The 18,890-nt window shown below is 46.4% G+C and overlaps 7 non-coding genes across 7 annotated transcripts in view; all 7 read left to right on the top strand.

Moving 5' to 3' along the window:
* The window catches only part of TRNAR-CCU (transfer RNA arginine (anticodon CCU)), a 73-nt gene extending 65 nt beyond the window's left edge, over positions 1 to 8 (top strand). The window contains exon 1 of the tRNA in view: positions 1 to 8. This exon is cut by the window's left edge and continues 65 nt beyond it. This is a non-coding gene — a tRNA (tRNA-Arg).
* A 644-nt stretch (positions 9 to 652) lies between these two features.
* Positions 653 to 725, top strand: TRNAR-UCG (transfer RNA arginine (anticodon UCG)). The gene has a single exon. It is a non-coding gene; the product is annotated as a tRNA-Arg (tRNA).
* An 804-nt stretch (positions 726 to 1,529) lies between these two features.
* Positions 1,530 to 1,602, top strand: TRNAR-CCU (transfer RNA arginine (anticodon CCU)). Its single transcript has one exon. It is a non-coding gene; the product is annotated as a tRNA-Arg (tRNA).
* An 11,360-nt stretch (positions 1,603 to 12,962) lies between these two features.
* Positions 12,963 to 13,035, top strand: TRNAR-UCG (transfer RNA arginine (anticodon UCG)). Its single transcript has one exon. It is a non-coding gene; the product is annotated as a tRNA-Arg (tRNA).
* A 2,874-nt stretch (positions 13,036 to 15,909) lies between these two features.
* On the top strand, positions 15,910 to 15,982 carry TRNAR-UCG (transfer RNA arginine (anticodon UCG)). The gene has a single exon. It is a non-coding gene; the product is annotated as a tRNA-Arg (tRNA).
* An 804-nt stretch (positions 15,983 to 16,786) lies between these two features.
* On the top strand, positions 16,787 to 16,859 carry TRNAR-CCU (transfer RNA arginine (anticodon CCU)). Its single transcript has one exon. It is a non-coding gene; the product is annotated as a tRNA-Arg (tRNA).
* Positions 16,860 to 17,503: 644 nt separating this feature from the next.
* On the top strand, positions 17,504 to 17,576 carry TRNAR-UCG (transfer RNA arginine (anticodon UCG)). The gene has a single exon. It is a non-coding gene; the product is annotated as a tRNA-Arg (tRNA).
* Positions 17,577 to 18,890: the final 1,314 nt, after the last annotated feature.

The following is an 18,890-nucleotide window of genomic DNA, read 5'->3' as shown; positions in this document are numbered from 1 at the left end:
CTGAGGTGAAAACCAATATCTGCTCTTACTTTTCAAGAAAAATTTATATATTTATAACATGCTCCCGCTCAGAAGCTTATGAGGTATTAGGAACTTTGAAATGGTACCATTTTACTTCTGTACTCTTCAGGGTCATGTTGGTGTTCTGAAACTACAAAGTAGATTTTTAAACACCTATCTTTGTCAGATGCAACTTTGACCCAGCAGAAGATATTCCTTTGGAAAAAATGATTTGAATTGGATTGGTGTAACTGTTGTTTCTAGAGGTGGTGACAGGCTTTCAGCTACTTGAATAGGGCAAGGCAGGATTCATGAAACGTATACAACCTTTGAGCGTGTGTAAATTGGCATATCCAGAAAGGAGCAGTTTGTACTACTGTCAAAACAGTTTCTCTCCACTTCTGGAAATATCCAGAGCTATATAAAGCATACAACTGAGCTTTAATCTCATGAAGAAAGAGGTTTAAATGCAAAAAAGAAAACAAAAGCTTATCGTACTGGTGACATTCTCATTATATAGATTCCAAAAGAGTGCTTTAATTGAAAGGAGCTGAAAAAACAAAATGGGATGTAAACCTAAATAACTATCAATATCATATTTCCCATCCTTGCATACTACCTACATTATAAAAATAAGCACAGCAGGATATATGACCGCATGGCCTAATGGATAAGGTGTCTGACTTCGGATCAGAAGATTGAGGGTTCGAGTCCCTTCGTGGTCGGTTTTTGCCAATGGACACACAACTCAGCTTTCCGTTCAGAATGGAAGCAGGCTCTTCCAATACTCTTATAGCCATCATGTTCTCATTCCTAATTATTCATGAAGTGGAGTACATACTGCACAGTCATTTAGATTGCATCTTCAGCCTAAAATCTTGTCCATGTTAGTGGCATTAAGAAGTGCTTCTATGTACACGCACTGAATATGTAATAGGGTTGCAGAATTTTGACTTGACAGAATGGGTTTTTAACTTAAGGGTGTGTAGATGAAATGCAAGGTGTGTAAGTATGTGTTCATGGAGTGCTTCAAGTGTAAAATTCTGTATGATTTGTGCAGTTAAAGTGCTAATTTTGCCTACGAGAAAGAAAAGTACTACAGAAGAATTATAAAGTATTGGCACATTGGCTGCCTTTGCTGATGACACAGTTGGCTAATTTGTAAAGCATTGGTCTATTAAGTTGCAGAGTGTGGTTGAACTTGGTTAGGAGACTTGGTGCCTGTTTCTGTGTCCTGCTGAAGACAAGGACGGCTTGATACCACTGTCAAAGCCCAGTTTATTGAGAAAAGCATCCAGGAAAGAAGAAGTATTGAGTCTAAAGTGGTTCTCCTCCAATTTATCTCCACTTGCTCGAAATGCAGAGCCTCCATTATAGCACAGAACAGAGTGTTAAAGTCGGGGATGGAAGAGGATGAAAATGGGAAGTTTACTTATGGAGAGAACTGAGAAATGTCCTGTGTGCAGACACCAGTGTTTGACGATTGAATACATTTATATAATGCCTCTAGACTGCAAGTGTTCATCTGTGCCTCAGTGGCCTAATGGATAAGGCACTGGCCTCCTAAGCCAGGGATTGTGGGTTCGAGTCCCATCTGAGGTGAAAACCAATATCAACTATTACTTTTCTAGAAAAATTTATATATTTATTACATGCTTCCGCTCAGAAGCTTATGAGGTATTAGGAACTTTGACATGGTACCATTTTACTTCTGTACTCTCCGGACTCATGTTGGTGTTCTGAAACTACAAAGTAGATTTTTAAACACCTATCTTTGTCAGATGCAACTTTGACCCAGCAGAAGATATTCCTTTGGAAAAAATGATTTGAATTGGATTGGTGTAACTGTTGTTTCTAGAGGTGGTGACAGGCTTTCAGCTACTTGAATAGGGCAAGTCAGTGTAGGAGAGTAGGGTCTGCAATCCTATGATCACCCAGATTTTTTTTCTTTTGTTTCACTGGTTTACGACTTTCTCTGGCTGTGGGCCTGCCAATCAGACCCACAGCCTGGCTTTTCTCTCTCTAAATTACAACATGTACCCTAGGTGCATTTACCAATTGGTACTGGACCACCTTATCAGACCCTGTAACTCAGGGCATAGGTGAACCCAGGGCTGCCAGGGGCTGCAGCATGTATTATGCCACCCCTGGCTGACCTCCTAAATTTGACACAACTGGCTGCATTACAGCTGGGGCAAAGTCGTGTAATCACCCTTTGCTGTAGGTGTAGTATACCTATACCTAACCCTAAAATGGACACACCGATTCCTATCAGTCACTCCTATGGCAGGCCTTGACAATCCTGAAGGCAGAGTGCTTGGAATCGTGTGAGATGGTGCTCTGGCATGAGCTGAGCCTGTCTTCAGCTTGCGGAACCAAGTCCTAATAGCTGTTCCATGATATCGCATACCATATACTCTTAATTGCATTATAATCCTCGCGGTTAAATGCTAACTTTGGTATTGCTTTATCAAAACATGTCGAGTAAGGTGTCATACGAATTGGAATACTAACCCCTCGCCAATTCTGGCGACGGGGTTAGCATTCCACCCTTCTAGAGGGACACGACATGTATGTAACTGTGAACCCCGGTTAAAGTTAAACGAAGCCTCAGCTCCACAAAATGGATGCTGCCACCACAGACACGAGTCTGACCCCCTGCAGCTGGGAGTCCTTCCAGCGAGGGGAGCCTGGACAAAGGGTTTCCTGTCAGGGGCGGTGCTAGCACCGTCCCAGACATGATTTTGTGTATCCTGGGTAGGCAGGGCTTTTCAGGAAGGTGACTGCTGAGTGGCACCCCGGTGCTCACTACGCATAGGCCGGTCAGAACCAGTTCCAGGGGCACACCAGCCCCTGGCCTGGGGAAAGTCCGGCATGGCAGAGGGGTGTAACCACCCCCTCCTAGTCCCACCCATAGGCAGGACCTAGTCACCGGGTCAGCCCCCTTTTTTAGTATAAAGATGGGAGCGGGCCCCCTGTTCAAATTAGATCATCTTTGGAATCAAGACACGACTTTCTGCGAAAGGACATCAAGATTTCCTTCTTCAAGATTCTCCCTTGTGGATAAGGAGTAGTCACCCTGCATCCGCAGGCATCATCCTAAGAACACTGCGGTCTGCTGCAAGTCCTTCCTCCGGAATCCGACTGCCCAGCTCGACGAGACCCAGCTTCCCTGGCACCTCTGACCTCTACTCACCTCTACAGCAAAGCTGAGAACTGTGAGTGCGACGAGACCTTGAGGGACCGACGATCGCCAAGACTGCACGACTTCTTTGCAACAAGCCCACCGTGTGCTCCACTGGTAAGTGCTTTGGGGTCCGAGAAGCCCCAACTCTGAGCAGCTCCAGCACCGAAGATCAGCCCTCCAGCATCTCCACGATCTGCGTGGGGCCCTTCTACTTTTGCGTGCTCACCGCGCTGTGTGGCTACTAGCCGGCTGGCTTGTGGCATTCTTCACGACGCCCGACGACATCACTGCTGCTGGTCTGGTTGCTCCAGACTGGCCCTTGCTTCCTTCTTCAAGAGAGGCACCCCGGACCCTCCTGGTCCACTCCAGACGCCATTTTGAGTCCACCGCGGGGGCTTGAATTTGCCAAGGCTTTGTTGCCCAATCCTGGGTCCAGCGACGCCGACAGCTTCATCCATCGTGGGACAGCTCGCTCCTCCATCCTGGTTGCCGACAACGCCTCCTGGTCAGTGAGATCTGCAAGCACAGCGTCACCCACTCACCTAGTCGAGGTGACTACCATCCGGTGCCCTCCTGGTGCCACCTGACTACTGGCCAGTAGTCTCGAACTTGGTCCCCTCTGCTTTCAGGTGTCATCTTCCTTCGATCCAGGCTTTGATCCATCGAACTTTCTTCACTGGTCGCCTGCCAGCAACTTCTTTCTTCCAGGCTCCTGGTCCGTCTACGTGGATTCCCGACGTCTTTTGAGACCTATGCAGCTGCAGCCCCTGGGCTAGGTAACTTCGGCATTTCGGTGCCCCAGCATAGCCTCACTATCCAAGGGTCAGAATCCACTTTCGTTTTCCTCCTACCAGGTCGGGTTCGCCCGAGAACACTAACTTTGGCATTACTTGCTACCATAGACTTTGTCCCGCATCACGCGTGAGAGTGCACACTCTGCACCCGAGTCCCCTGGGTCTCCTAGAAGTAATCTGAAGATTCTATAGTCAAGTCCTAGCGATTCCAAAGGCTATTAGTACTGTACTTACCTGCTAGTAATTTCGCATTCCAATTTCAGAGTATATGGTTTTCCGTGCCCCTCGGGCATTTGTATATACTGTGCTAACTTAAGTATTTTGTAAGAGTTTTGTTTTGTGCTTAGTACCCTGTCCTCATAAAGAGTACAGGGCTGTTGTGATTCTTAATAAATATCGTGTTTATTTTCATAACACTTGTGTGGTGTCCTTTCACTTGGCATTCAAGGGGTATATGTGTGGTAAACAGCTGGCTTAACACGCCCTCTCGAGTCTTCACGCTACTAGGATAGCTGGTCTATAAGGTTGACTTACAACCAATCATCAATAAGGGTTGCTGGACTGATACATAGTGTTCACTAGAATAGTGAGCACTACATATCAGGCCACCTTCTCACATTGGTGAGCAGCGGTTGGGATTTGAGCTTGCTGTTGTTTTACCACACGTATCCTAAGAATATCTTGTTGAAAGATCACATAAGTACTGTTAGTACATATAACTAAGCTTAGAATACTCTGAGTTCTACTGAACCAGCTGTTGCAGCTCCTCAAGGCTTAGCACACCTTGGCTGCAACTCTTAGCAAGGGATCAGTAGGTAAACACATAGTGTAGGTAGGTGCATCACTTACACCACACTAGAAACAGTATGTCAGACAAAGGAGGAAACTCTGAGTCTCCCCTTGTGTCAGTGGACCCTCCACAGGTCCTCCCTTCCAGATATACTGTGCTTAGCTTCCATGAGTTACGACAAGTGTGTACCTCTAGGAAGATGAAGCAGGGGTCTAACCCCACAACTTCCTTTCTGATTGGTCTCTTAGAGACTTATGATGCCAGAAAAGCTGAGAAACTTCTTAGCTCTTCTAATCCAGATGGGAACATGCCTCCCCTTGAGGGAACCAGAGGAGACCCTGACCTAATCCACCTCTCAGCTGAGACTGAAGAGGGGGAGGAGGATGAGGAGCCCTCTGGAGATGAGGCAGACAAGGGACAGGTAGAAGTCAGCAGACTAACCAGGTCCAACTTAAGCAGACATGACATTGGTACTGGGGGAACCCTGGGGCCACTATCAGGTCAGCTTAACATTGGGAATGGACGAGCCAGATCTCTATCAAGAGGCTCTGGCAGATCCCTTCAAACCAATGGCTCTCACAACTCTTCTCAAAGAGGGATGACTTCCCCTCAGAGGAGAGTGTATGAAGCTAAAGAAAGGGCAGCCAATCTGAGGATTGAAAGGGAAGAACTTGCCCTGGCCAAAGAGAGGCTTGCCTTTGCTAGAGAGCAACAGTTAAGTGGGGTCGTCCCCACTGGTGGCAGCATTGTACCTAGCAATAGGGAAAGGAGTTTTGATACAAAACACCTGGGTAAGATAGTGCCCCCCTTTAAACAAGGGGATGACATCCACAAATGGATTACTGCTTTGGAGAGGGCCTGCACTGTGCAGGGTGTTCCCCAGAGTCAGTGGGCAGCTATCTTGTGGCTCTCCTTTGAAGGTAAAGGAAGAGACAAGCTCCTCACTACTAGAGTGGAGGATGCTAACAATTACCAAATCTTGAAAAATACACTGAATGATGGGTTTGGCCTAACCACTGAGCAGTACAGGTTGCTGTTCAGGGATACCCAGAAAACTCAGTCTCAAGATTGGGCTGACTTTGTAGATTGTGCCACTAAGGCTTTGGAGGGCTGGTTGCTGGGCAGTAAGGTTACTGATTATACAGGATTGTACAATTTGATCATGAGAGAACAAATTTTAAACAATTGTCAGAACTAGTTGTTGCATCAGCATCTTGTTGACTCAGATCTGACCTCTCCCCAAGAATTGGGAAAGAAGGCAGACAGATGGGTCAGAACAAGAGTTAAACAGAACCAGGGCCAGAATCAAGGTGGTCAGAAGAAAGCAGACCAGAAGGGTAAAGATTCTAAGGGGGAACAAAATGACCAGAAGTCTTCGACAGGTCCCCAACAACCCAAAGAGGGTGGGGGTCAGGCTCCCCAGAAGAAGAAAAACCAAAAGGCCAATCTAAAAGGTGGTGCCAATACTGCAAAAGTAAAACTCACTGGTTTAGTGAGTGCACCAAGAAAGGAGGAGGGCAGACTCCTGCCACTGCAGCCCCTAAGGCACCTGTGCCCCCTAGTACAGTCAGCAGTGGTAGTGCACCTCCCAAGGGTTTAGTAGGGTTAACCCTGGGTTCTGAGGGGTGTGACAACTTAGTTGGTACACTCACTCAGGCTGTCCTTGTTTGTACAGGGGATGTGGATATGTCCCCTGATATCAGTCCCAATACTTTGGGCAAATACAGACAGACACCTTTCATTAATGGAAAAATGGCTCAGGCCTATAGGGACACTTGTGCCAGTGTCACAATGGTGACACCTAACTTTGTGGACCCTGGACAGATCATGCCAGGTACAGAATTCCTGGTGACCAATGCAAGCAATGTCACTACCAATCACAGTATGGCAATTGTAGCTTTCTCCTGGGGAGGGGAAACTGGCCAAAAGAAGGTTGTAGTTAGTTCAGACCTCCCAGTGGATTGTTTGTTGGGCAATGATTTGGAGTCATCACAATGGTCAGAATTGGAGCAGAGGACTCACATGGAAATGTTAGGCTTGCCAGCACATGTGTTTGCTGTGACTAGGTCACAGGTCAGGAAATGCCCCACTGAACAGGTGCTGGATCCTGGAACAATAGACCAGACACCTCCCAAGAAAAAGAGCAATAGGGTTAAGGCTGTGCCTTCCCCCTTGCCCCAGGTTGTGGATCAAGTCTCAGAGGAGGCTGACCTACAGGAATTGAGGGAAACTGAGCCTAGAGAGTTTGAACTTGATCAAGTTGAATTCTTGGGTTCAGGGGGACCCTCAAGGGAAGACCTGGGGAGGGACCAGTTAGACTGCCCTTCTCTTGAACCCCTCAGACAGCAGGCTGCTGCTGAGGCTGCTGGGAACGCCACAGGTACCCATAAGGTATACTGGGAAGATGGACTCCTGTACACTGAGTCAAGAGACCCCAAGCCTGGCATGACCAGGAGGCTGGTTGTACCCTTGTCTCAGAGAGGTTTCCTCCTTACCTTGGCCCATGAGATTCCCTTAGCAGGTCACTTAGGCCAGACAAAGACTTGGGACAGGCTTGTCTCACACTTTCACTGGCCTCACATGAATGAGGATACCAAGGAGTTTTGTCGCTCCTGTGTCACTTGCCAAGCCAGTGGTAAGTCAGGTGGCACAACAAAGGCCCCCCTTATACCAATGCCTGTGGTGGGGGTGCCCTTTGAAAGAGTGGGGATTGACATTGTTGGTCCAATGGAACCCCAGACAGCATCAGGGCACACGTTTATACTGGTGGTAGTGGATCATGCCACCAGGTATCCTGAAGCTATTCCACTTAGGACCACCACAGCACCTGTGGTGGCAAGGGCCCTAGTTGGAGTGTTCTCCAGAGTGGGCTTCCCTAAGGAGGTTGTCTCTGACAGAGGTGCAAACTTCATGTCAAGCTACTTAACTGCTATGTGGAAGGAGTGTGGTGTCAATTACAAATTCACTACACCCTATCATCCACAATGCAATGGGCTTGTTGAAAGGTTCAACAGGACCCTAAAAGGGATGATTCATGGACTACCTGAAAAGCTCAGGCGTAGATGGGATGTCCTGATTCCCTGCCTTCTGTTTGCTTACAGAGAGGTCCCACAAAAGGGGGTTGGTTACAGCCCTTTTGAACTTTTGTATGGGCATCCTGTGAGAGGCCCCCTGTGTTTGGTGAAGGAAGGATGGGAGAGACCTCTCAAAAAGCCTGCAACCAACATAGTGGACTATGTACTTGGTCTCCACTCCAGGATGGCTGAGTATATGGAGAAGGCATCTGAAAACCTTAAGGCCAGTCAAGAACTTCAAAAAGCTTGGCATGACCAAAAGGCTGTCCTGACTGTTTACCAGCATGGACAGAAGGTGTGGGTGTTGGAGCCAGTGGCCCCAGCAGCACTCAAAGACAAATGGTCTGGGCCCCACACAATTCTTGAGCAAAAGGGAGAGGTCACCTACCTGGTGGACCTTGGAACTCCCAGGAGCCCCCACAGGGTGCTCCATGTCAACAGGCTCAAAGCATATGTCGACAGGAAGGACATGAGCTTGCTCATGGCCATAGATGAGGGACAGGAGGAAGAGAGTGACCCTCTCCCAGACCTGCTCACTCAGAATCCTGATGATGGGTCAGTAGATGGTGTTGTCTTTTGTGGCAGCCTCTCTGAGCATCAACAGAAAGACTGTAAACAGGTTCTTCAGTCTTTCAGACATATGTTTTCTCTGACACCCAGTCAGACCAATTGGTGTACCCATGAGGTTGACACTGGTGACAGCCTGCCAGTTAAGAGTAAAATCTACAGGCAGCCTGATCATGTTAGAGACTGCATAAAAACTGAAGTGCAGAAAATGTTGGAGTTGGGAGTCATTGAACCCTCAGATAGCCCTTGGGCTAGTCCAGTAGTTCTAGTGCCAAAACCTCACACCCAGGATGGTAAGAGAGAGATGAGGTTCTGCGTAGACTACATGGGTCTCAATGTAGTCACTAAGACTGATCCCCACCCAATACCAAGGGCAGATGAGCTTATAGATAGATTGGCTTCTGCCAACTACTTAAGCACATTTGACCTGACAGCTGGGTATTGGCAAATCAGGTTAGCTGAGGATGCCAAGCCCAAGACAGCATTTTCAACCCCTGGTGGGCATTATCAATTTGTGGTAATGCCCTTTGGTCTGAAAAATGCACCTGCCACCTTCCAAAGGTTGGTGAATCAAGTCCTCACTGGGCTGGATGACTTCTGTGCAGCATATCTAGATGATATTGCTGTCTTTAGCTCCACCTGGGAGGATCACCTGGTCCACCTGAGGAAAGTGTTAGAGGCTCTGCAAGCAGCAGGCCTCACTATCAAGGCCACCAAGTGCCAGATAGGGCAGACACAGGTTGTATACCTGGGCCACCTTGTAGGTGGAGGCCAGGTTCAGCCACTGGAGAGCAAAATACAGTCAATTAGGGACTGGGCTCCTCCAACCACCCAGACTCAGGTTCGAGCTTTCTTGGGCCTGACTGGTTACTACAGAAAGTTTGTCAGGAACTATGGATCAATTGTGACTCCATTAAATGAACTGACAAGTAAGAAAATGCCAAAAAAGGTTCAGTGGACAGCAGGCTGTCAAAAAGCATTCGATGACCTAAAGCAGGCCATGTGCACAGCACCTATCCTTAAGAGTCCAGACTACTCCAAACCATTCATTGTCCAAACAGATGCTTCTGAGTTGGGTGTGGGAGCTGTTCTATCTCAACTGAATTTTGATGGTCAAGACCAGCCCATTGCTTTTATAAGCAGAAGGCTGACCCCCAGAGAGAAGAATTGGTCAGCTATTGAGAGGGAGGCCTTTGCTGTGGTTTGGGCCCTGAAGAAGCTGAGGCCATACTTGTTTGGCACTCACTTCAAGATTCAGACCGACCATAAGCCCCTCTTGTGGCTAAATCAGATGAAGGGTGAAAACCCCAAACTGCTTAGGTGGTCCATTTCCCTACAGGGGATGGACTTTACAGTGGAACATAGACCTGGTACTGATCATGGCAATGCCGATGGGCTCTCCAGATATTTCCACTTAGAACAAGAAGACTCACCTGGTCAAGGTTAGCTTATTGTCCCAAAGTTTGGGGGGGGGGGGTCATGTAGGAGAGTAGGGTCTGCAATCCTATGATCACCCAGATTTTTTGCTTTTGTTTCACTGGTTTACAACTTTCTCTGGCTGTGGGCCTGCCAATCAGACCCACAGCCTGGCTGTTCTCTCTCTAAATTACAACATGTACCCTAGGTGCATTTACCAATTGGTACTGGGCCACCTTATCAGACCCTGTAACTCAGGGCATAGGTGTACCCAGGGCTGCCAGGGGCTGCAGCATGTATTATGCCACCCCTGGCTGGCCTCCTAAATTTGACACAACTGGCTGCATGACAGCTGGGGCAAAGTCGTGTAATCACCCTTTGCTGTAGGTGTAGTATACCTATACCTAACCCTAAAATGGACACACCGATTCCTATCAGTCACTCCTATGGCAGGCCTTGACAATCCTGAAGGCAGAGTGCTTGGAATCGTGTGAGATGGTGCTCTGACATGAGCTGAGCCTGTCTGCAGCTTGCGTAACCAAGTCCTAATAGCTGTTCCATGATATCGCATACCATATACTCTTAAGTGCATTATAATCCTCGCGGTTAAATGCTAACTTTGGTATTGCTTTATCAAAACATGTCGAGTAAGGTGTCATACGAATCGGAATACTAACCCCTCGCCAATTCTGGCGACGGGGTTAGCATTCCACCCTTCTAGAGGGACACGACATGTATGTAACTGTGAACCCCGGTTAAAGTTAAACGAAGCCTCAGCTCCACAAAATGGATGCTGCCACCACAGACACGAGTCTGACCCCCTGCAGCTGGGAGTCCTTCCAGCGAGGGGAGCCTGGACAAAGGGTTTCCTGTCAGGGGCGGTGCTAGCACCGTCCCAGACATGGTTTTTTGTATCCTGGGTAGGCAGGGCTTTTCAGGAAGGTGACTGCTGAGTGGCACCCCGGTGCTCACTACGCATAGGCCGGTCAGAACCAGTTCCAGGGGCACACCAGCCCCTGGCCTGGGGAAAGTCCGGCATGGCAGAGGGGTGTAACCACCCCCCTCCTAGTCCCACCCATAGGCAGGACCTAGTCACCGGGTCAGCCCCCTTTTTTAGTATAAAGATGGGAGCGGCCCCCTGTTCAAATTAGATCATCTTTGGAATCAAGACACGACTTTCTGAGAAAGGACATCAAGATTTCCTTCTTCAAGATTCTCCCTTGTGGCTAAGGAGTAGTCACCCTGCATCCCCAGGCACCATCCTAAGAACACTGCGGTCTGCTGCAAGTCCTTCGTCCGGAATCCGACTGCCCAGCTCGACGAGACCCGGCTTCCCTGGCACCTCTGACCTCTACTCACCTCTACAGCAAAGCTGAGAACTGTGAGTGCGACGAGACCTCGAGGGACCGACGATCGCCAAGACTGCACGACTTCTTTGCAACAAGCCCACCGTGTGCTCCACTGGTGAGTGCTTTGGGGTCCGAGAAGCCCCAACCCTGAGCAGCTCCAGCACCGAAGATCAGCCCTCCAGCATCTCCACGATCTGCATGGGGCCCTTCTGCTTTTGCGTGCTCACCGCGCTGTGTGGCTACTAGCCGGCTGGCTTGTGGCCTTCTTCACGACGCCCGACGACATCACTGCTGCTGGTCTGGTTGCTCCAGACTGGCCCTTGCTTCCTTCTTCAAGAGAGGCACCCCGGACCCTCCTGCTCCACTCCAGACGCCATTTTAGTCCACCGCGTGGGCTTGAATTTGCCAAGGCTTTGTTGCCCAATCCTGGGACCAGCGATGCCGACAGCTTCATCCATCGTGGGACAGCTCGCTCCTCCATCCTGGTCGCCAACAACGCCTCCTGGTCCGTGAGATCTGCAAGCACAGCGTCACCCACTCACCTAGTCGTGGTGACTACCATCCGGTGCCCTCCTGGTGCCACCTGACTACTGGCCAGTAGTCTCGAACTTGGTCCCCTCTGCTTTCAGGTGTCATCTTCCTTCGATCCAGGCTTGGATCCATCGAACTTTCTTCACTGGTCGCCTGCCAGCAACTTCTTTCTTCCAGGCTCCTGGTCCGTCTACGAGGATTCCCGACGTCTTTTGAGACCTATGCAGCTGCAGCCCCTGGGCTAGGTAACTTCGGCATTTCGGTGCCCCAGCATAGCCTCACTATCCAAGGGTCAGAATCCACTTTCGTTTTCCTCCTACCAGGTCGGGTTCGCCCGAGAACACTAACTTTGTCATTACTAGCTACCATAGACTTTGTCCCGCATCACGCGTGAGAGTGCACACTCTGCACCCGAGTCCCCTGGGTCTCCTAGAAGTAATCTGAAGATTCTATAGTCAAGTCCTAGCGATTCCAAAGGCTATTAGTACTGTACTTACCTGCTAGTAATTTCGCATTCCACTTTCAGAGTATATGGTTTTCCGTGCCCCTCGGGCATTTGTATATACTGTGCTAACTTAAGTATTTTCGTAAGAGTTTTGTTTTGTGCTTAGTACCCTGTCCTCATAAAGAGTACAGGGCTGTTGTGATTCTTAATAAATATCGTGTTTATTTTCATAACACTTGTGTGGTGTCCTTTCACTTGGCATTCAAGGGGTATATGTGTGGTAAACAGCTGGCTTAACACGCCCTCTTGAATCTTTAGCCTTAGACTGCTCGTATCCACGCTACTAGGATAGCTGGTCTATAAGGTTGACTTACAACCAATCATCAATAAGGGTTGCTGGACTGATACATAGTGTTCACTAGAATAGTGAGCACTGCATATCAGGCCACCTTCTCACAGTCAGGATTCATGAAACGTATACAACCTTTGAGCGTGTGTAAATTGGCATATCCAGAAAGGAGCAGTTTGTACTACTGTCAAAACAGTTTCTCTCCACTTCTGGAAATATCCAGAGCTATGTAAAGCATACAACTGAGCTTTAATCTCACGAAGAAAGAGGTTTAAATGCAAAAAAGAAAACAAAAGCTTATCGTACTGGTGACATTTTCATTATATAGATTCCAAAAGAGTGCTTTAATTGAAAGGAGCTGAAAACACACAATGGGATGTAAACCTAAATAACTATCAATATCATATTTCCCATCCTTGCATACCACCTACATTATAAAAATAAGCACAGCAGGACATATGACTGCGTGGCCTAATGGATAAGGCGTCTGACTTCGGATCAGAAGATTGAGGGTTCGAGTCCCTTCGTGGTCGGTTTTTGCCAATGGTCACACAACTCAGATTTCCATTCAGAATGGAAGCAGGCTCTTCCAATACTCTTATAGCCATCATGTTCTCATTCCTAATTATTCATGAAGTGGAGTACATACTGCACAGTCATTTAGATTGCATCTTCAGCCTAAAATCTTGTTCATGTTAGTGGCATTAAGAAGTGCTTCTATGTACACGCACTGAATATGTAATAGGGTTGCAGAATTTTGACTTGACAGAACGGGTTTTTAGCTTAAGGGTGTGTAGATGAAATGCAAGGTGTGTAAGTATGTGTTTATGGAGTGCTTCAAGTGTAAAATCTGTATGATTTGTGCAGTTAAAGTGCTAATTTTGCCTACGAGAAAGAGAAGTACTACAGAAGAATTATAAAGGATTGGCACATTGGCTGCCTTTGCTGATGACACAGTTGGCTAATTTGTGAAGCATTGGTCTATTAAGTTGCAGAGTGTGGTTGAAATTGGTTAGGAGACTTGGTGCCTGTTTCTGTGTCCTGCTGAAGACAAGGAAGGCTTGATACCACTGTCAAAGCCCAGTTTATTGGGAAAAGCCTCCAGGAAAGAAGAAGTGTTGAGTCGAAAGTGGTTCTCCTCCAATTTCTCTCCACTTGCTCGAAATGCAGAGCCTCCATTATAGCACAGAACAGAGTGTTAAAGTCGGGGATGGAAGAGGATGAAAATGGGAAGTTTACTTATGGAGAGAACTGAGAATTGTCCTGTGTGCAGACACCAGTGTTTGACGATTGAATACATTTAAATAATGCCTCTAGACTGCAAGTGCTTATCTGTGCCTCAGTGGCCTAATGGATAATGCACTGGCCTCCTAAGCCAGGGATTGTGGCTTTGAGTCCCATCTTAGGTGAAAACCAATATCCACTCTTACTTTTCCAGAAAAATTGATATATTTATTACATGCTTCCCCTCAGAAGCTTATGTGGTATTAGGAACTTTGAAATGGTACCATTTTACTTCTGTACTCTTCAGAGTCATGTTGGTGTTCTGAAACTACAAAGTAGATTTTTAAACACCTATCTTTGTCAGATGCAACTTTGACCCGGCAGAAGATATTCCTTTGGAAAAAATAATTTGAATTGGATTGGTGTAACTGTTGTTTCTAGAGGTGGTGACAGGCTTTCAGCTACTTGAATAGGGCAAGTCAGGATTCATGGAAAGGGGCGACCACTCGGTCCCCCCGTACGTATGGTAGGGTGCCCTGACCCCCCCGGGAAACCATTTTGGGCGGGAGGCGTGTCTCGGCTGGTATGCCCGAAGCGGCGTAGCCAGGGCGCGCCTTTTTCCCGCCCAAGAGGGGTTGTCCTAGACACCTACACCGTTGGCCACGCCCTGTAGGCGGATCGGAGGAATGTACACGCCCTCCCGAGGAAGAATAAAAGGAGCAACAATCCAAGGAAGCATCCTCTTGTTCCTGTGCTTGGCAGCTGCACCTCCTCGTTGCACGTGAGCCTGAGACGGAACAAGGAGCCAATTTTGACCCACCCACCAGCCCCTTATGGCAACGATTAGTATTGCAATAAAGTCGGTTAACGATGATATTATCTCTTTTACAGGTTGTTTTAATAAAGTCTGGATTGTTTTTTGAGGACAATAAAATTGTTGCTATTTAGCATGTTCTTAGGCGAAGTATCACAGCCTAGTTGAGAGATGTGTTATTTGTGTAGATAAAGGTTTATATTGTGTAATGTCCAGTATAACTGTTTATTCCGTCCTCATTAGGTTCAAAATGTCATATTTATTTTGGTCGGGCGGTAAGGTCATGATCGGTGAGCAGTAATTGGAAGATCCCTAGAGGTGGGGCGCCACCCATTATGGATGGGAGCGCCCGGGGGGAGGCGGCCATTGGCCCCTCACACGGGGAGGCAGTACCCCTCTAAGGATGGGGCCGCCGAAAGGGAAGGCGGTCATAGGCCCTTTCCAGGGGAGGAGGGGCTACGGGCCCCTCCTGGGAATTTCCCGGGGCCAGGACATCTGCGACGGCGGATGTGGTAAGCAGTGTGGGGTGGGAGGGGGGTCTACGCTGCCTTCTAGACACCTCACACGAGTCCTCGGACGACCACTAAGATGCCGTCGAGTAAATATGGGGCCCCCGTTAAGACAAGGGAAATTGGAAGTTGGCACAGAGGTACAGTCCTCTGTGCGCCCGCCCCTCACAAGTAAGGGGGGAGTTCTGGTATTAGGGATATGACACCGGTTACGACCTTGCCGTTGGCCCGTAATGTTAGGATGTACAATTTTAATTTTGAGAATATGCATTTGCAAGATGTTTTAGAATCGGCTAGGAGAACCTTTGTATTAGAGATGTGTTAAGGTTAGCCAATAAACATCGTAATGTGTAAATGAAATTGTACATGATATGAAACTGTTATTTTAATGTTTTCATTTTGTTTCATATTTTTAATAAATACGGCCGGGGGGGTAACTCCCTCCCGCCTTCCAAAAAATCAAGAACTGTGTCCGTCTTCCCATCCTTGAGGATTGTGTTGGGAGGGGGTGACGGGTATCCCGGCCGTATACAACCTTTGAGCGTGTGTAAATTGGCATATCCAGAAAGGAGCAGTTTGTACTACTGTCAAAACAGTTTCTCTCCACTTCTGGAAATATCCAGAGCTATGTAAAGCATACAACTGAGCTTTAATCTCATGAAGAAAGAGGTTTAAATGCAAAAAAGAAAACAAAAGCTTATCGTACTGGTGACATTCTCATTATATAGATTCCAAAAGAGTGCTTTAATTGAAAGGAGCTGAAAAAACACAATGGGATGTAAACCTAAATAACTATCAATATCATATTTCCCATCCTTGCATACCACCTACATTATAAAAATAAGCATAGCAGGACATATGACCGCGTGGCCTAATGGATAAGGTGTCTGACTTCGGATCAGAAGATTGAGGGTTCGAGTCCCTTCATGGTCGGTTTTTGCCAATGGACACACAACTCAGCTTTCCGTTCAGAATGGAAGCAGGCTCTTCCAATACTCTTATAGCCATCATGTTCTCATTCCTAATTATTCATGAAGTGGAGTACATACTGCACAGTCATTTAGATTGCATCTTCAGCCTAAAATCTTGTCCATGTTAGTGGCATTAAGAAGTGCTTCTATGTACACGCACTGAATATGTAATAGGGTTGCAGAATTTTGACTTGACAGAATGGGTTTTTAGCTTAAGGGTGTGTAGATGAAATGCAAGGTGTGTAAGTATGTGTTCATGGAGTGCTTCAAGTGTAAAAATCTGTATGATTTGTGCAGTTAAAGTGCTAATTTTGCCTACGAGAAAGAAAAGTACTACAGAGAAATTATAAAGGATTGGCACATTGGCTGCCTTTGCTGATGACACAGTTGGCTAATTTGTAAAGCATTGGTCTATTAAGTTGCAGAGTGTGGTTGAACTTGGTTAGGAGACTTGGTGCCTGTTTCTGTGTCCTGCTGAAGACAAGGACGGCTTGATACCACTGTCAAAGCCCAGTTTATTTAGAAAAGCATCCAGGAAAGAAGAAGTGTTGAGTCGAAAGTGGTTCTCCTAAAATTTCTCTCCACTTGCTCGAAATGCAGATCCTCCATTATAGCACAGAACAGAGTGTTAAAGTCGGGGATGGAAGAGGATGAAAATGGGAAGTTTACTTATGGAGAGAACTGAGAAATGTCCTGTGTGCAGACACCAGTGTTTGACGATTGAATACATTTAAATGATGCCTTAAGACAACGAGTGTTCATCTGTGTCTCAGTGGCCTAATGGATAAGGCACTGGCCTCCTAAGCCAGGGATTGTGGGTTCGAGTCCCATCTGAGGTGAAAACCAATATCCACTATTACTTTTCTAGAAAAATTTATATATTTATTACATGCTTCCGCTCAGAAGCTTAAGAGGTATTAGGAACTTTGAAATGGTACCATTTTACTTCTGTACTCTTCGGACTCATGTTGGTGTTATGAAACTACAAAGTAGATTTTTAAACACCTATCTTTGTCAGATGCAACTTTGACCCAGCAGAAGATATTCCTTTGGAAAAAATGATTTGAATTGGATTGGTGTAACTGTTGTTTCTAGAGGTGGTGAGTGGCTTTCAGCTACTTGAATAGGGCAAGTCAGGATTCATGAAACACATACAACCTTTGAGCGTGTGTAAATTGGCATATCCAGAAAGGAGCAGTTTGTACTACTGTCAAAACAGTTTCTCTCCACTTCTTGAAATGTCCAGAGCTATGTAAGGCATACAACTGAGCTTTAATCTCATGAAGAACGAGGTTTAAATGCAAAAAAGAAAACAAAAGCTTATCGTACTGGTGACATTTTCATTATATAGATTCCAAAAGAGTGCTTTAATTGAAAGGAGCTGAAAACACACAATGGGATGTAAACCTAAATAACTATAAATATCATATTTCCCATCCTTGCATACCACCTACATTATAAAAATAAGCACAGCAGGAGATATGACAGCGTGGCCTAATGGATAAGGCGTCTGACTTCGGATCAGAAGATTGAGGGTTCAAGTCCCTTCGTGGTCGGTTTTTGCCAATGGTCACACAACTCAGCTTTCCATTCAGAATGGAAGCAGGCTCTTCCAATACTCTTATAGCCATCATGTTCTCATTCCTAATTATTCATGAAGTGGAGTACATACTGCACAGTCATTTAGATTGCATATTCAGCCTAAAATCTTGTTCATGTTAGTGGCATTAAGAAGTGCTTCTATGTAGACGCACTGAATATGTAATAGGGTTGCAGAATTTTGACTTGACAGAATGGGTTTTTAGCTTAAGGGTGTGTAGATGAAATGCAAGGTGTGTAAGTATGTGTTCATGGAGTGCTTCAAGTGTAAAATCTGTATGATTTGTGCAGTTAAAGTGCTCATTTTGCCTACGAGAAAGAAAAGTACTACAGAAGAATTATAAAGGATTGGCACATTGGCTGCCTTTGCTGATGACACAGTTGGCTAATTTGTAAAGCATTGGTATAATAAGTTGCAGAGTGTGGTTGAACTTAGTTAGGAGACTTGGTGCCTGTTTCTGTGTCCTGCTGAAGACAAGGACGGCTTGATACCACTGTCAAAGCCCAGTTTATTGAGAAAGGCATCCAGGAAAGAAGAAGTGTTGAGTCGAAAGTGGTTCTCCTCCAATTTCTCTCCACTTGCTCGAAATGCAGAGCCTCCATTATAGCACAGAACAGAGTGTTAAAGTCTGGGATGGAAGAGGATGAAAATGGGAAGTTTACTTATGGAGAGAACTGAGAAATGTCCTGTGTGCAGACACCAGTGTTTGACGATTGAATACATTTAAATAATGCCTCTAGACTGCAAGTGTTTATCTGTGCCTCAGTGACCTAAAGGATAAGGCACTGGCCTTCTAAGCCAGGGATTGTGGGTTCGAGTCCCATCTGAGGTGAAAACCAATATCCACTCTTACTTTTCCAGAAAAATTTATATATTTATTACATGCTTCCGCTCAGAAGCTTATGAGGTATTAGGAACTTTGAAATGGTACCATTTTACTTCTGTACTCTTCAGGGTCATGTTGGTGTTCTGAAACTACAAAGTAGATTTTTAAACACCTATCTTTGTCAGATGCAACTTTGACCCGGCAGAAGATATTCCTTTGGAAAAAATGATTTGAATTGGATTGGTGTAACTGTTGTTTCTAGAGGTGGTGACAGGCTTTCAGCTACTTGAATAGGGCAAGTCAGGATTCATGAAACACATACAACCTTTGAGAGTGTGTAAATTGGCATATCCAGAAAGGAGCAGTTTGTACTACTGTCAAAACAGTTTCTCTCCACTTCTGGAAATATCCAGAGCTATGTAAAGCATACAACTGAGCTTTAAT

Source organism: Lissotriton vulgaris, chromosome 5, assembly GCF_964263255.1.
Source record: "Lissotriton vulgaris chromosome 5, aLisVul1.2, whole genome shotgun sequence".
NCBI classification, from domain to species: domain Eukaryota; kingdom Metazoa; phylum Chordata; class Amphibia; order Caudata; family Salamandridae; genus Lissotriton; species Lissotriton vulgaris.
Note: the sequence above shows the minus strand (reverse complement) of the source record. Positions and strands in the feature narration are given on the sequence as shown.